This window comes from Bos taurus, chromosome 14 (genome assembly GCF_002263795.3).
Source record: "Bos taurus isolate L1 Dominette 01449 registration number 42190680 breed Hereford chromosome 14, ARS-UCD2.0, whole genome shotgun sequence".
NCBI lineage: Eukaryota > Metazoa > Chordata > Mammalia > Artiodactyla > Bovidae > Bos > Bos taurus.
The window spans coordinates 63,612,925-63,625,463 of record NC_037341.1 but is presented as its reverse complement, the minus strand read 5'-3'; the positions used below and the strand labels follow the sequence as shown (position 1 = coordinate 63,625,463).

Below are 12,539 nucleotides of genomic sequence, written 5' to 3'. Positions count from 1 at the left end.
GGCGTAGGGCCCGTGGGGGAGGGGAGGGGAGCGGAGGACCGGCTCGCTGGCGGCTCTCTCGGGAGTCGGGTGGGCCGGCCCCTCCTCCCACACACCCCGCCCCACCTCCACCCGGGAGAGGCGTTGAGCCGTCACCAGGGCGGTGGGCGGTGCGCGGGGCTTCCGGGTTTCTCGGCGCTTAACTACCCCCCACGTGCGCGGCCCCCAAGGACCCTCTTCCCGCCGCAGCCAGTCGTGTTCCACTCGCCCCCACCCCCGCCCTCTAGGGCCGCCGGGCGAGAGTGGGCCGGCGTGATTTTCCCCAGGCCCAGTTTCCGCAACGTGGGCGAAAAGGAGCCCAGGCTGGCTCCCCGGTTCTCCTACCAGACCGCACTACGAGTCCCAGCGGGCAGCGCCGCCACGCGCCTCGACCGCGGAAGCGGTGCCTGCTGGGAGCTGGAGTCCTCAACGGCCGCGGCGCTCGCTGACCCCCAACCGGCCGCGGGTCTTGGCCGCCCGCTCGGGGACTCACCCACCCCCGCCTCTCGCAACCGTTCCAGCGCTGGACCCGGGTCGTGCTTCCAATAGAGGACCGGGGAGCGGAGGGGCCTTCGGACTCCCGGTCCTCTCCTTTCCGAGCCCTTACGAGTCTTCCCGGGTATCCCATCTGGGCGCTGTCGTTGGTCAGCGTGATTTTAATTTGGGCAAACTATTTTGAGATCTTTGTCCGCTTCCCTTTTTAAAGTATCGTGATCACAATTCACTTAAGAGGCTAGGGTGGAGTCACTGATTTCGTGCTACTTCTGCCAGCAATTTGAAAGAGAACAGGACTCCAGAAAAATGTTTTCCTGCAAAGTGCGAGTCTGTCACAGTCGTACATGGCTCCACAGACTTGCAACCAGGCAAAATCAGAAATAGTCTAAACGCAGTATTAAAAATGTATACAACAGTTGTGGAGTTAGTTGGGGGCTTTAATAGGAAGGCCAGCTGTAATGAATCAATTGCAAAAATACCAGTTGATAGGAAAGACATTAAATCAACATACAAATCCCACTTCAAACTAGTACTGTACAATTTTTAAAGCTTTAGCATCTTTTATTCTCTACAGCAATCTTGTGTGGAAGGTGGAGCGAGAAGTACTAATTTTATTTTACTGTTCAGATCAGATCAGTCGCTCAGTCGTGTCGGACTCTTTGCCACCCCATGAAGCACAGCAAGCCAGGCCTCCCTGTCCATCACCAGCTCCCGGAGTTCACTGAGACTCACGTCCGTCGAGTCAGTGATGCCATCCAGCCATCTCATCCTCTGTCGTCCCCTTCTCCTCCTGCCCCCAATCCCTCCCAGCATCACTGTCTTTTCCAATGAGTCAACTCTTCACATGAGGTGGCCAGAGTACTGGAGTTTCAGCTTTAGCATCATTCCTTCCAAAGAAATCCTAGGGCTGATCTCCTTCAGAATGGACTGGTTGGATCTCCTTGCAGTTTATGGGACTCTCAAGAGTCTTCTCCAACACCACAGTTCAAAAGCATCAATTTTTCGGTGCTCAGCTTTCTTCACAGTCCAACTCTCACATCCATACATGACCACAGGAAAAACCATAGCCTTGACTAGACGAACCTTTGTTGGCAAAGTAATTTCTCTGCTTTTGAATATGCTATCTAGGTTGGTCATAACTTTCCTTCCAAGGAGTAAGCGTCTTTTAATTTCATGGCTGTGGTCACCATCTGCAGTGATTTTGGAGCCCAGAAAAATGAAGTCTGACACTGTTTCCACTGTTTCCCCATCTATTTCCCATGAAGTAGTGGGACCGGATGCCATGATCTTCGTTTTCTGAATGTTGAGCTTCATGCCCACTTTTTCACTCTCCACTTTCACTTTCATCAAGAGGCTTTGAGTGTCACTGCCTATCTGAGGTTATTGATATTTCTCCCGGCAGTCTTGATTCCAGCTTGTGTTTCTTCCAGTCCAGCGTTTCTCATGATGTACTCAGCATATAAGTTAAATAAACAGGTTGACAATATACGGCCTTGACGAACTCCTTTTCCTATTTGGAACCAGTCTGTTGTTCCCATGTCCAGTTCTAACTCTTGCTTTCTGACCTGCATACAAATTTCTCAAGAGGCAGATCAGGTGGTCTGGTATTCCCATCTCTTTCAGAATTTTCCACAGTTGATTGTGATCCACACAGTCAAAGGCTTTGGCATAGTCAATAAAGCAGAAATAGATGTGTTTCTGGAACTCTCTTACTTTTTCCATGATCCAGCAGATGTTGGCAATTTGATCTCTGGTTCCTCTACCTTTTCTAAAAGCAGCTTGAACATCAGAAAGTTCACGGTTCATGTATTGCTGAAGGCTGGCTTGGAGAATTTTGAGCATTACTTTACTTGTGTGTGAGATGAGTGCAATTGTGCAGTAGTTTGAGCATTCTTTGGCATTGCCTTTCTTTGGGATTGGAATGAAAACTGACCTTTTCCAGTCCTGTGGCCACTGCTGAGTTTTCCAAATTTCCTGGCATATTGAGTGCAGCACTTTCACAGCATCATCTTTCAGGATTTGGAATAGCTCAACTGGAATTCCATCACCTCCACTAGCTTTGTTCGTAGTGATGCTTTCTAAGGCCCACTTGACTTCACATTCCAGGATGTCTGGATCTAGGTGAGTGATCACACCATCGTGATTATCTGGGTCGTGAAGATCTTTTTTGTACAGTTCTTCTGTGTATTCTTGCCACCTCTTCTTAATATCTTCTGCTTCTGTTAGGTCCATACCATTTCTGTCCTTTATCGAGCCCGTCTTTGCATGAAATGTTCCTTGGTATCTCTGATTTTCTTGAAGAGATCGCTAGTCTTACCCATTCTGTTGTTTTCCTCTATTTCTTTGCATTGATCGCTGAAGAAGGCTTTCTTATCTCTTCTTGCTATTCTTTGGAACTCTGCATTCAGATGTTTATATCTTTCCTTTTCTCCTTTGCTTTTCACTTCTCTTCTTTTCACAGCTATTTGTAAGGCCTCCCCAGACAGCCATTTTGCTTTTTTGCATTTCTTTTCTATGGGAATGGTCTTGATCCCTGTTTCCTGTACAATGTCACGAGCCTCATTCCATAGTTCATCAGGCACTCTATCTATCAGATCTAGGCCCTTAAATCTATTTCTCACTTCCACTGTATAATCATAAGGAATTTGATTTAGGTCATTCCTGAATGGTCTAGTGGTTTTCCCTACTTTCTTCAATTTAAGTCTGAATTTGGCAATAAGGAGTTCATGGTCTGAACCACAGTCAATAGAACAGTCTCAAATGATTGTCCAATTCATTCTTTAATTCAGTAAACTTTAAGGCATGTTAAATATATTTTTGGTTGTGGACTGGGTACTTTATTCTCATTTAATTCAAATTTAAACCTGCAGAATCCCACATAAGTGCCATTTTGCCCCTATCTTGGTAGGAAGAGAATAATATTGATATTTTGGAAAACAAGTTGCCTTATGTAGTTCATTAGGCAAAAGAGCAAGACTGGGGACTGAGGACTGTGTGTTAGGAAGACAGATCTTATCCTAGACGACAAACCACCATTCACTCTAATAGAACTCTCTAGTTAAAGTCAGTCCATCCATACGTTTATTGAATACATACCAAGTGCATCTGGATGTGAGGAAGATACTTGAGAGACACATTTCTTTCCTCAAGAGGCTTCTAATGAGTTCTCTGCTAATCAGATAAACATAAGCATTACAGTGAGTACAGTAAATATCCAATCCCAGTGTTTTATCTGGCTGTGATGATTTTCTATTAGATTCTAAATTTGTTCTCTTAAAAAAAATGAGGATGGAAATTCCATTGTTTAAAAGAAAATATTTCATTTTAGTATTTTCATTAAATTACTGAATTGAGTATAAAAAAAAAATCAGACGAATGAAAGAAGAGGTACACTCATTAGAAGAAATGTGAAAGGAAATCACCTTCTATAACTTGGAAATTCTATCACACCAAGAGCTGAAACTACCAAAAATCATATTATTGCTAAGAATATCCACACTGCTGGTAGAGAAAGATGAGGGTGCAATTTCTGATGGAGCTCACTGAAACATCATTGTAAGTAATAAAGGTGGGGAAAAAATGGTCTGCTTTGAATCTAGAAAATTTTGTCAGCAGAAACTTTGGCAAGTGCTCTAAAGTGGATGTGGGTCCTCCAGTCACTAGAAAGGGCTTACTCTCAGGTTTCGCTGCTGCTGCTGCTAAGTCGCATCAGTCATGTCTGACTCTGTGCAACCCCATGGACTGCAGCCCACCAGGCTCCTCCGTCCATGGGATTTTCCAGGCAAGAACACTGGAGTGGGTTGCCATTTCCTTCTCCAACACATGAAAGTGAAAAGTGAAAGTGAAGTCGCTCAGTCCGACCCTCAGGGACCCCATGGACTGCAGCCTATCAGGCTCCTCCACCCGTGGGATTCTCCAGTCAAGAGTACTGGAGTGGGTTGCCATTGCCTAGCTGCTGGATTAAATAACTCACAAATGACCTCTTTGTTATAATCCATTTTGAACAAACAACCTCCCAATTACTAGTTGAACCCCAGGCACTTTGACCCAGGAAAAGATGCTCTAGGTGGTAGACAAAAGTAATTTTTGTCATTGGAAAGGTGTATCAGTTCTTTGTAGATTAGTAAATACTGTGAGAATCAAGTTGGTCAGGATTCCTGTGCAGCCATGGTTCTTGACATTCAGTTGGTGTCACTGTCATGTTTTAGGGAGCTACAGCTGAGTCTGTACAAGGGAGACTAGAAGCAAAGTCCATCTGTGAGAGGAGGGAGCTAATAGAATCAGGAGGAGACAGAGGCCACCTTAGGAGGAAGAAGAGTGGGATCTGGAACTGGAATCAAAAACCTGTTCCCTTGATCCATCATTCACCTCTTTATTTTCAACCAGCTCATTTCTCTCCAATTAGAAACCTGTTTTTCTGATTAAAAGTCAAGACAAATTTTCCCTCAATGACAGATTTCCAACTTACTCTTTTCACAGCAAAGATTTTTATTTCCACTTCCCTTTAATTCCTCAGCATGAGTACTATATTGACTTTCCACACCTGCACCTCCCCAATTATTGCCCTATCAACAGTCACCAATGACCTCCATCTGTCAATCCAATGGACTTTCTTGTCCATACTGTTCAATAGCTGAAGGATCCGACTCTGTTTTCCTCCTCTCTCTCTCTTTTTTCAACACACTCTCTTGGCTTCAGGGAGGTAACTCTCCTGGTTTCTGTCCTGCTCTCAGACTTACCCCCTGTCTCCTTGTCCCCAACCCCCAAGCACCACATTGGGCTGGATACTCTTCTTCTGGCCTTCACCCTCACCACTCCTCTGCTACTACATTTACCACGTTATGTTATTGAACAACATAGTTTGTTCTTAAGCTTACAAACAGCTGTGAAAAGAGAAGCAAAAAGCAAAGGAGAAAAGGAAAGATATAAGCATCTGAATGCAGAGTTCCAAAGAATAGCAAGAAGAGATAAGAAAGCCTTCTTCAGCGATCAATGCAAAGAAATAGAGGAAAACAACAGAATGGGAAAGACTAGAGATCTCTTCAAGAAAATCAGAGATACCAAGGAACATTTCATGCAAAGATGGGCTCGATAAAGGACAGAAATGGTATGGACCTAACAGAAGCAGAAGATATTAAGAAGAGGTGGCAAGAATACACAGAAGAACTGTACAAGAAAGATCTTCACGACCCAGATAGTCACGATGGTGTGATCACTGACCTAGAGCCAGACATCCTGGAATGTGAAGTCAAGTGGGCCTTAGAAAGCATCACTACGAACAAAGCTAGTGTAGGTGATGGAATTCCAATTGAGCTCTTTCAAATCCTGGAAGATGATGCTGTGAAAGTGCTGCACTCAATATGCCAGGAAATTTGGAAAACTCAGCAGTGGCCACAGGACTGGAAAAGGTCAGTTTTCATTCCAATCCCAAAGAAAGGCAATGCCAAAGAATGTTCAAACTACCGCTCAATTGCACTCATCTCACACACTAGTAAAGTAATGCTCAAAATTCTCCAAGCCAGGTTTCAGCAATATGTGAACTGTGAACTTTCTGATGTTCAAGCTGGTTTTAGAAAAGGCAGAGGAACCAGAGATCAAATTGCAAACATCCACTGGATCATGGAAAAAGCAAGAGAGTTCCAGAAAAACATCTATTTCTGCTTTATTGACTATGCCAAGGCTTTTGACTGTGTGGATCACAATAAACTGTGGAAAATTCTGAAAGAGATGGGAATACCAGACCACCTGACCTGCCTCTTGAGAAATTTGTATGCAGGTCAGGAAGCAAGAGTTAGAACTGGACATGGAACAACAGACTGGTTCCAAATAGGAAAAGGAGTACGTCAAGCCTGTATATTGTCACCTTGCTTATTTAACATATGCTGAGTACATCATGAGAAACTCTGGACTGGAGGAAACACAAACTGGAATCAAGATTGCCGGGAGAAATATCAATAACCTCAGATATGCAGATGACACCACCCTTATGGCAGAAAGTGAAGAGGAACTCAAAAGCCTCTTGATGAAAGTGAAAGTGGAGAGTGAAAAAGTGGGCTTAAAGCTTAACATTCAGAAAACGAAGATCATGGCATCTGGTCCCATCACTTAATGGGAAATAGATGGGGAAACAGTGGAAACAGTGTCAGACTTTATTTTTCTGGGCTCCAAAATCACTGCAGATGGTGACTGCAGCCAAGAAATTAAAAGACACTTACTCCTTGGAAGGAAAGTTATGACCAACCTAGATATCATATTTAAAAGCAGAGACATTACTTTGCCAACAAAGGTCCGTCTAGTCAAGGCTATGGTTTTTCCTGTGGTCATGTATGGATGTGAGAGTTGGACTGTGAAGAAAGCTGAGTGCCGAAGAATTGATGCTTTTGAACTGTGGTGTTGGAGAAGACTCTTGAGAGTCCCTTGGACTGCAAGGAGATCCAACCAGTCCATTCTGAAGGAGATCAGCCCTGGGATTGCTTTGGAAGGAATGATGCTAAAGCTGAAACTCCAGTACTTTGGCCACCTCATGCGAAGAGTTGACTCATTGGAAAAGACTCTATTGCTGAGAGGGATTGGGGGCGGAGGAGAAGGGGACGACAGAGGATGAGATGGCTGCATGGCATCACTGACTCAATGGACATGAGTCTGGGTGAACTCTGGGAGTTGGTGATGGACAGGGAGGCCTGGGGTGCTGGGATTCATGGGGTTGCAAACAGTAGGACTCGACTGAGCGACTGAACTGAACTGAACTGAAGCTGTCTCTCCAAAATAAGTTATAAGCTCCAAAAGAGAGTCTACATGCTAGGTGTTTCCGACTCTGAGACCCTATGGACTGTAGCCTGCAAGACTTCTCCGTTCATGGGATTCTCCAGGCAAGAATACTGGAGTGGTAGCGGGGGGTGGGGAGTCTAGATTCTATTTATCTGTATTCCTAACATGGGCATGAAGCCTGGCACATTGGAGGTGCTTTTTTCTTTTTTAACCTGACTTCAGGGAGAAGGCCAGACAGACTTATAGACTAACCACATAGGTTGGGGGTTAATAGTGAGCTCTCAGTCTGAAGTTCACGTGGGAAGCTATGGCTGGGTTCAAGTCCAGACCTCTTGGCCTGCCACAGTGCACTACTCCCAAATTCTGCAGGCAACTGGAGGGAGTGTTTCCTAACATAGTGGCTTGGTGCTCATCTCCAGTACTAAGCTTGAAGGTAAATTTGAGTACCCCAGAGTCAGCCACTCAGGGACAAATCAGGGATAAAAGGAGTTCGGGGACCTCCAAAGCAGAGGACACTGTGCATAGCAATCCCATTAGTGTCCTGTCACCCTTTAGAGGCTATCAGACAGCTTCCCTCTTTGACTTCAACAGTGTGATCATTTCTGACAAAGATAATTAAGGCTACAAATAAAAGGCAGAAGATAGAATATGTGTCAGTTCCCTTTGATTTTTTGATTTACCACTCTCATTTTTCTCTCCCATCATTTCTTTTTGGTCTTAAAAAAAAAGCATGCTATGTTTTTCCAGCTTGCCTGTGTATATCTAATTTTAGATTGCAAGCTGTGGGACAGGATCATGTCTTTATATGTGTAGCATCTCTCTGTGGGTGCCTCAACATCATTCAATTAACCTGTTTTTAATCTTAGGAAATAAAATGTAAAATTCTCCAGAGAACTTGTTTGTTTGAACCTCATTCAGTTCAGTTCAGTTGTTCAGTCATGTCCGACTCTTTGTGACCCCATGAATCGCAGCACGCCAGGCCTCCCTGTCCATCACCAACTCCTGGAGTTCACTCAAACTCACGTCCATTGAGTCAGTGATGCCATCCAGCCATCTCATCCTCTGTCATCCCCTTCTCCTCCTGTCCTCAATCCCTCCCAGCATCAGGGTCTTTTCCAATGAGTCAACTCTTCACATGAGGTAGCCAAAGTATTAAGAGTTTCAGCTTCAGCATCAGTCTTTCCAATGAACACCCAGGACTGATCTCCTTTAGAATGGACTAGTTGGATCTCCTTGCAGTCCAAGGGACTCTCAAGAGTCTTCTCCAAAACCACAGTTCAAAAGCATCAATTCTTCAGCGCTCAGCTTTCTTCACAGTCCAACTCTCACATCCATACATGACCACTGGAAAAACCATAGCCTTGACTTTCTAGAGATTTATAAATAATTTTCAGGCTATATCTAGGATATATTTGGAATATATCCAAAATAATTTATTTCAAGTAGTGTATGACAAACTAAAGTTGACTGGCCTCATAAGATCTTTGGATAATACTGAGAGATATATTTGAGCTGAATAAGAAAGGAATATAATAGCCCCTCCCAACTGAAAGGATATACTTTCCATACAAACAGAAATGATATATGTTCCTTGAAACAGAAAAATACTAAACAATGTCCACAATAAGACCCAAGCTATACAGTGTTTAACAATATTAACTACTGCTTCATTGGTCTGCTGTGTTGGTGAGGAATATAGTACCTACTCAAATTTGTAATCTGTCATGCTCATGATCAGAAATATTTCCTGTAAGATTTCCCATTCAGATTTTATGTTTCCTTCCATATACATTACATATTTTCCTCATATCAAAAGAACAAAGGGATTTATACAAGAGTTTGAAAGTGGTTCTGACATTGTGTGTCAGATGACATAACATGACATTAGTTTTGAGCAAATGGCTGCCAAGTACAAAGATACAGATCTTGAAACAAAGACCCACTGAGAGTCGTAAACATCGACTCATAAGCAGAGAAACAATCTTGGGAGAAAAGGATAATTAATGGCTTTATTGCGAAAGAGAATAAGAAACTTAGAGAAATTTCAGCATACTTAGGTCTCTTACAAAATGCTCTTCTGATGGCATAGCCATCTGTGTTAGTTAAATCAGTATCATTGTTTGGTATAATGATAACAACAGGCATACCACCACCTATCTAATAGGATTATTGTGAGACCTGAATAGGGTATGATATGTAAGCTTAAATTATATAATGCACAATGCTACCATTGATTGAACAGTTCCTAGTTTTGCAAATACAAGCACATATCAATTTGGCAGATTCTAAATTCAAATCCATGGCAGAAATATTACACAGAGACGTATACATACAGACACACAAAAGAAACGACCATCACTGTCCTAAGCCAATCTGGAGAACAGAAAATTACAATGGCTACATTAAGACAGTGTTAAATGTCAAATGAATAACAACAGCAAAACTAAAGTCAGTTATCTAGGTTGTGGATTATGTGAGGAGGGGATCAAGAGAACTTTGAAATGGATTCTATTCTAGGACCATGGCACAAATAATCTAAGTACATAAATTAAGCTATAGAGAATGACAAAAATATATTTCAGGTAAATAGAAGAAATTTTATTAATTCTAAGAGCTAATATTTGTTGAGTACTCACAAGCCTCGTCACAACAACTCTATCAGATATGAAACAACAGTATTGCCAATGAGGAAACCAAGGCTTAAAGAAGTCATATAACCTTGATTCAAACACAGGTAGTGCAAGATCAAAGGATAAAATCTTTGATCTGGGAATTAAGGGAAATAATACTTGGAATAAAAAGAGGAAAGAGCATTGTAAGGTGGAGGAAATAACATCAGGAACGTCATGGAGGTCGGAATAAGCAAGACGTGCTGAGGGTATGAGAAAATCTTATGGTTGAAACATGGCACACAAATTGCAGTAAAGGCAAGCGAAAGAGTGAAAGAGAGGGGCATAAAGAGAAGAATAGATTAGGGCTTAAATATTGGAAACTAGATTGGGGCTTTATTCCTAGGAAAATAAACTGGGGCATGGGATCTAGTCCTGTGATCTGTGGATTATCAGTAATTCTGGTGACAGTGTAGAAGTATTGGTTTGAAAGAGGAGAAACAAAGGGAGACCAATTAAGATATTCTTGGAATGGCCTCACTTTGCTCTTCCAGGAAGTGAAGTCAAAGAAAACAAGTTCTTACTGCCTAATGAAAAGAAGCACACAAGTTTTTTTCAGGAATACAAATTTTTTCCTGTAATAAATCTTGTTGTTGTTCAGCTGCTAACTTGTGTCTGACTCTTTGCAACCCCCTGACTTCCCTGTCCTTCACTATCTCCTGAAGTTTGCTCAAACTCATGTCCATTGAGTTGGTGATGCCATCTAACCATCTCATCCTCTGTCACCCCCTTCTCCTTCTGTCCCCAATCTTTCCCAGCATTAGGGTCTTTTCCAATGAGTCAGCTCTTTGCATCATGGCCAAAGTATTGGAGCTTCAGCTTCAGCACCAGTCCAGTCCTTCCAATGAATATTCAGGGTTGATTTCCTTAGGATTGACTGGTTTGATCTCCTTGGTGTCCAAGGGACTCTCTTAAAAAAATCATTATTATGTATCTTTATATAAAGGACACTGAATTATAGAATTCATCCCTTTGTTTAACTACAAACCAAATATTCATTTAGGCCTACGGTGTATGCTTGTTTAAGGCTCTGCATAAAGCTTACCAACTCTATAGAAACTGATGGTTTTGTAGCTGTTAGGCAACATATCTCAAATATGCATGGGCTCTTTAAAAAAGGTAGATTGAAGTCACTTTCAAACTGAGGTTTCTGGTGAATGACTAAAGGAGAACTATACTGGATCTACATTTACATATGTCTTAATTCATTGAACATATATTTACTGAGTGATATGTTAAGAACCTTGAAACACAGTAGATACAGAAACGGGGAAGAGACTCTCTACCTTAAATAATGTAAAATGACATTAACATCATTTAATTCAACTCTGGTGTAGACATTTATTTAAGCTTAGTGCATAGATTGAAAAGTTCTCTAGAAAACTTGACTATTGAACTTCCTTGTTGTTGTTTCTAAGTCGTGTCCAACTCTGCGACCCCATGGACTGTAGCCCATCAGGTTCCTCTGTCCATGGGATTTCCCAGGCAAGAATACTGGAGTGGGTTGCCATTTCTTTCTCAGAGGATCTTCCTGATCCAGAGATCAAACCCACCTGTCCTGCCTTTGCAGGCGAATTCTTCACCCCTGAGCCACCAGGGAAACCCCACTGAACTTCCTTAGTGATTTATAAATAATTTTCAAACTATTGCTCTCTCAGTTCAGTTCAGTTCAGTTGCTCAGTCATGTCCGACTCTCTGTGACCCCATGAATCGCAGCACGCCAGGCCTCCCTGTCAGTCACCAACTCCCGGAGTTCACCCAGACTCACATCCATCAAGTCAGTGATGCCATCCAGCCATCTCATCCTCTGTCTTCCCCTTCTCCTCCTGCCCCCAATCCCTCTCAGCATCAGGGTCTTTTCCAACGAGTCAACTCTTCGCACGAGATGGCCAAAGTATTGGAGTTTCAGGTTCAGCATCAGTCCTTCCAATGAACACCCAGGACTGATCTCTTTTAAAATGGACTGGTTGGATCTCCTTGCAGTCCAAGGGACTCTCAAGAGTTTAACAGTAAGAAGCCTCTTTGCTATGAACTGCTTCCCTGGTGGCTCAGATGGTAAAGAATCTGCTATCTGTAATGTGGGAGATCCAGGTTTGATCCCTGAACTGGGAAGATCGCCTGGAGAAGGAAATGGCAACCCACTCCAGTATTCTTGCCTGGAGAATCCCATGAGCAGATCAGCCTGGCAGGCTACAGTCCACAGGGTTGCAAAGAGTTGGACACAACATAGTGACTAACACACTTGCTATGAATAGAGTGGGAATGTAGCATCTCCCAACTGAAAAGGCAGATTTTCTGGAGACTCTTTAATGGTAAAATATTTCGTGAAGGTAATATAGTCGAGTGGGGCGACAGACATGATTGCTACCAATTGCAAGGCAGCACAGTGAGTGGTGTAGGAGTAGGTGAGCACAGGGCATTCTGGGTACACAGGCAGGTACACTGAACTCAGCTTTGGGCATTTGGGGCCAGGGACATGAGAGAAGCAATCAGGCTGACTTTTCCTAATTTAATAACAGCCACGATTTAGCAAGCTCCTTTACTCAACACACAGCTCAAGGGAGAAACAAAGCGAGGCCCAGGGAAGGT

At 43.1% G+C, this 12,539-nt stretch overlaps 1 long non-coding RNA gene across 3 annotated transcripts in view; it reads right to left on the bottom strand.

The window, feature by feature from the left end:
- Nucleotides 1-3,387: 3,387 nt before the first annotated feature.
- Nucleotides 3,388-12,539, bottom strand: part of LOC101905128 (uncharacterized) — a 142,192-nt gene continuing 133,040 nt past the window's right edge. For 2 of the 3 annotated variants that reach the window (XR_811312.4, XR_009490534.1), the window contains one exon: nt 3,388-3,684. This is a non-coding gene — a long non-coding RNA (uncharacterized lncRNA). The remainder of the gene's footprint in view (nt 3,685-12,539) is intronic. The other variant, XR_009490535.1, reaches the window with a different exon arrangement.